This window comes from Marmota marmota, unplaced genomic scaffold, assembly GCF_001458135.2.
Source record: "Marmota marmota marmota unplaced genomic scaffold, marMar, whole genome shotgun sequence".
NCBI classification, from domain to species: domain Eukaryota; kingdom Metazoa; phylum Chordata; class Mammalia; order Rodentia; family Sciuridae; genus Marmota; species Marmota marmota.
In genome coordinates, this window is record NW_026000240.1 from 36,483,548 (window position 1) to 36,489,408 (window position 5,861).

A 5,861-nucleotide genomic window follows, 5' to 3' on the forward strand; every position below is an offset into this window, starting at 1 on the left:
AAAAAAATAACAAGGAAGAAAAGAGAAATAAGAGAGAAGGAAAAGGAAAGTAAGATAGAAATAAAGAAAAAAAATGGGGGGAAGGTGGGGTATATGTAATTCCTCTATATTATATTACTTTGGTAATTTGGTTGTTCATGCACAGTTCTTGGTTTCACATATGTTGAAGTTGTGGAAGAGAGAGAAGAAAAGAGAGAAAGAAAGAGAAAAAAAAAGTCTCTCAGAACACTGTTTTCCTTGCTTCCAGTAGGTGGCGTTGTCTATTCCTAGCTTGAGCCTCTGTATTCAGGGTGGTGGGTATAGCCAGCGTGAAAGGAAATGAGCTTCCACCTGTATCTTCCCTACTCTAGTCTCTGAGGTAGAAACCAGGTGCCTGTACAGTTGTTGCTTTGCATTGATAGCTACAACCCCCCAAATCTTGTGGGAAATATTTTGAGTTATCGCAGCTAAGGGTGGGGGAGTTGGAAACCGGGTACCTGGATCAGCTGCAGAACCATGCTGGTAGCCACACCCCCTTTGATGGGTTTTAAGGGTTGATGGGCTTCCTCCAGACTAGCACACGGGGCGGGGCTGGGCTTCGTCCTCCGGTCTGGCTTGGCACCGGGCGGCTTCCTCCTCTGGTCTCTAGTCTGATCCTTGTCCTTCTTTTTCACATTTTCTTCAATCTCCTCAATATACATGTATATGTTTAATAATACACATTCATGACTGTTGAATGTAAATATATTTATGGGTACATGTCTTCCAATTTTTAATCCTTTTATGCTTATTAGCAGTCATTTTCACATTTTCCCTTGTCTTATGTGAGAGAAATGAAATAGTCCACAAATTGTTAAAATGATTTAATATCTTGACTTCTCTTCAAGAAATTCCTTAAATTATGCATATACATATAATATGTGTATGTGTGTCTATGTACACACCCCCCACACACACCCACACACACATATCTCAAGCATTAAATATGCAAACACTCATGCTCCAAGCAGTAGTGTACAAACAAGAAGCATTCACCATTGTAGAACTTTAGAACTGAAGTAAGGCCTAAAGATAGAGGGAACAACATGTTTTGAGGCCAAAAAGTAATTTGTAAATTGTGCGTCTGTCAAATACAAGTTGTACTTAAGCAATTTTTACAATGCTTTCAATCCATTTGGCTTAACTGACATTTATAAACTGCTTCACCCAACAATACCAATATACATTCTTTCCAAGGACACATGGAACATTTGCCAAAATGGGTCATATTCTGGTACACAAAACATTCTTAAAAATTTTAAACATATTAAAATAATACAAAACACATTTTCTGAACAGACTTAAACTGATCAAAACTAAATTTAAATTAAAAATCTGTACACAAACGATATCTGCAAAGTCCCCCAAATGTTTATTTTTATAATAACAAAATAACACAGTTTAATGGAGAACTAAAATCATTACAGGTTGAAGAATAAATTTAAAAAGAAATTAGAGATTATTTAAAATGAATGAAAGGGCTGGGGATGTGGCTCAAGTGGTAGCGCACTCGCCTGGCATGCGTGCAGCCCTGGTTCGATCCTCAGCACCACATACAAACAACGATGTTGTGTCCTCTGAAAAAACTAAAAAATAAATATTAAAATTCTCTCTCTCTCTCTAAAAAAAAATAAAATGAATGAAAATGATTAGTAGGCTGAAAAATGCCCAGCCAAAATATTCATCCAGAGTTTAAGGATTTTAGCAAATAGGGTTAAGTATCTTGAGCCAAGGCAATTATTCTGGGCTGTTCAGGTGGGCCCTTATTAATTCCTTAGGGCCACTATAAAAATACTATAGCTGGGTGTTTTAAACAATAGAAATTCATTGTTTAACAGTTCTGAAGTCTAGAAGCCTGAAACGAATATGACAGCAGGGCTGTGTTCCCACTAAGACCAGTAGGGGACAATCCGTACTTATCTCTTCAAATTCTGATGTTTTCTGGCAATCCTTGGTGTCCTATGGCTTGAGTTTGCATTATTGCAAGCCCTGTCTCTGGAATCACATCACCTTCTTCTTCCTGTGTGTCTCTGTCTGTTTTCTCTTTCCCAAGTCATATTGGATTAGAAACGACCTTAATCTATTATGACTTCATCTTAAATTGACCATATTTGCAGAGATCATATTTCTAAAAAAGGTCAGAATCATAGGTTCTGATAATTAGAACTTCAACATATCTTTTCAGAGGATACAATTCAACCCATAACAATGCTACATGCCATAACAAGAATCATTATAAGAAAGAGAGGGAGATTATACAGAGGAAAAGATGATTTAAAGATGGTTGCAAAGATTGGAGGATTGGAATTCAGAAGCCAAGGAGCATCATCAGCCACCAGAAATTAGAAGGAACAGATTCTTCTTCTAGAACTTCTGGAGGGAATGCAGTCCTGCCAATAGCTTGGGCTTTGCTCTAGCAAAACTGATTCTGAATTTCTGGCCTTTAGAACTATAAGAAAATAAATTTCTATTGTTTCAGCCCACTAAATTAGTAGTAATTTTTTATTACTGATGTTCATGGTGATACTGTTCACAATAGCCAAACAGTGGAAACAACATAGAGTCCATCATAGGACAAACACACAAACTACAGTTTATACTATACAAAGAATCATTATTCTGCTATAAAGATGAAGCACTGATAGATGCTATAATGTGGATAAACCTAAAGAACATCATAAGCAAATGTAACCAGACACAAAAGTTCATACATTGTATGATTCCATTTATATGAAATAGACAAATCTATCGGGATAGAAATCTGATTATTGGTTACAAGTGCTGGGGAGAATACCGTTCAGTTATTGGGCTTTATTTTGGGGTGATAAAAAAATTTAAAGAGTATACTTTCAGGCAGTTTTAGGTTCTCAGCACAATTGGCCAGAAAATACAGAGTTCCTATATACCTTTTGCCTCCACAAACTCATAGGTTCTCAACTATCAACATCCAGAACCAGTGTGGTATGGTTATTGCCATTGGATTAAACCATATTGATATATCATTATCGCCTAAGTCCATAGTTTACATTAGTGTTCACTTTTGACATACATTCTATTGGTTTGACAAATGTATGATGACATATAACCACCATTATAGTATCATGCAGAATAGCTTCATCATCCTAAAAATGCCTAACTCTAGCCAGGTGTGGTGGTATGCATCTGTAATCCCAGCAATTTAGGAAGCTAAGGATGGAGCATGACAAGTTCAAGGCTATCATAGGCAACTTGTTGAGTTCCTATCTCAAAAAAAAAAAAGATGTAACTTAGATGTAAAAAGTGATGTAACTTAGAGCTTGCCTAGTGTGTAACGGCTTGGGTTCAATCTAAGCTGGGAAAAAAAGCCCTGTTCTATTTTTGACCTCCTCTTGCTCCAAACAACTGGGGCAACTACCAACCATTTTCCTGTCTGTAGAGTTTTGTCTTTTCTAGAATGCCCTATAGTTTGAAGCATATAGTAGGTATCTTTTTAAGTTTGGTTTCTTTCACTTAGTTAAGATGCATTTAAGGGACTTGTAGCTCAGTTGTAGAGTGCTTGCCTAGCACATGTGAGGCACTGGGTTTAATCCTCAGTACCACATAAAAATAAATAAATAAAATAAAGGTATTGTGTCCACCTACAACTTAAAATTTTTTTTAAAAAGATGAATTTAGGTTTCCTTTTGGTCTTTTCATAATTTCATAGCTCAGTTATTTTTAACACTGAGTAACAACCTATTTCTGGAATGTACCACAGTTTATCCATTCATCTACTAAAGAATATTTTGGTTTCTTCAGAGTTTTGGCAATGATGAATAAAGCTGCTGTAAGCATCCTATACATGTTTTTGTGTGGTTATATGTTTTCAACTCATTTGGGTAAATGTCTTAAGCATGATCATATGGTAACCTATATTTGGCTGTGTAAGAAACTGCAAAACTCTCTTTCAAAGTGGCTATGCCATGAATGAGAATTCTGCTGCTTTACATCCTTGCCCCCATTAGGTGTTGTCAATTTCTTTTTGGTTTAAGCCATTCTAATAGGTTTGAAGTAGGATGTATATCCAATGTGGGATTTTGTCAATCTGAGTACATCTATTTCAATTGTGCCTTCAGGAATTGGGGAAATAACCACTGGATGGCTTCAGAGACCCACTGGACCCACTGTGAAATGGACTGAGTTAAAAACTAGTGATCATCTAGTGGTGGACCATACTTTGTGTATCCTGGAATTAGTTTCAGTTCAAAGCCAGTGTCCCTTCGTGTGAATAGTCACTCTGGCAATGGCTCTTGGTCCTGTTGGGAAAAGCTGGGAGAAAGATTAAGAGAATAAATATTGGCGGTGTCATGAGGTCTTTCCTCAAAGGGACAAGGTCTCACTTTTATCAAAGGAGCTTTAAATCTGTAAATTTACTCAAGTCCAATGTGGTTGAAGGACCATAACTTTCTGTTTTAGTGATTCAAGTGACTTGATTAGAGGGCTATGGTGAGAGGTAGATGGGTGTAGAAATGTGGGATATTTGTGATGATGTAAACATAATATATTTTGACTGTATCAATTTTAATATCTTGGGTTGTGATATTAGAGTTCAGTTTTGCAAGATTTTGCCATTGGGAGAAATTAGGCAAAGGATCCATGAGACCCTCTGTATAGTTTTTTTTTCCTTCATGGTAAACCTGCTTTATTGTTGGCAGTTAGTACAAGTCAATAAATATTGATCCCCAAAGAAGAGCTCAGTTATTTATCTGATTACTGGTCCATAGAGAGCTGAATTAAACTAAACCAATGATTGCTGAGATGACTGTAGTCAATTCTACTTCTTGGGAAATGAATCTACAGCCAACTGATATATGACATATGCTGTTCCACCAACTGTTAAGACTCATGATAGCTCTATATAGCAGGGCATCAGCTACCCCATCCTTTAGGTGCACTGAAGTTTCATTATCATCCTGAAACAGCTTTTGTTTCTCTGGAAATTTATTTTCAAAGTGCCTGTGTGAAACCATGATGATGGTCCTTTGGGCAATCTGAGGAAAACCTGGCAGATTTTGCAGCATCTTGCCCCAACAACTGCAACAACTAAACACCAAGAATGAAAATCACAACATCCCCCTCTGTATTGTTTTTTATAATTGCATATGAATGTACAGTTATCTCAAAGTTAGTGTTTAATTAAAAGAAAGAAAAATGGAAAAGAACTCAATTAAAAATACTTGAACAAATACTTTACAACTGAAGATAAAGGAATGGGGCTGGAGTGTAGCTCAGTAGTAGAGCACATGCCTAGCATGTGTTGAGACTCTGGGTTTGGTCCTCAGCACTGCAAAAGAAAAGCAACAACAAGTGCTGGCGAGGATGTGGGGAAAAAGATACGCTCATACATTGCTGGTGTGACTGCAAATTGGTGCAGCCAATTTGGAAAGCAGTATGGAGATCCCTTAGAAAGCTGGGAATGGGACCACCATTTGACCCAGCTATTCCCCTTCTCAGACTATACCCAAAAGACCTAAAAAGAGCATACTACAGGGACACAGCCACATCAATGTTTATAGCAGCACAATTCACAATAGCTAGACTGTGGAACCAATCTAGATGCCCTTCAATAGATGAATGGATAAAAAAATGTAGCATTTATACACAATGGAATATTACTCAGCACTAAAAAATAACAAGATCATGGCATTTGTAGGGAAATGGATGGCATTAGAGCAGATTATGCTAAGTGAAGTTAGCCAATCCCCCCCCCCAAAAAAAATGCCAAATGTCTTCTCTGATATAAGGGGGGGGTGACTCAAAATGGGATAGGGAGGAAGAGCATGAGAATATTACCACTAAATAGGGAAGAGAGGTGGGAGGGAAAA

General features: G+C 37.3%; 1 pseudogene; it reads right to left on the reverse strand.

The window, feature by feature from the left end:
• Nucleotides 1-4,810: 4,810 nt before the first annotated feature.
• LOC107143582 lies at nucleotides 4,811-5,057 on the reverse strand (annotated as a pseudogene).
• Between the last annotated feature and the right edge of the window lie 804 nt (nucleotides 5,058-5,861).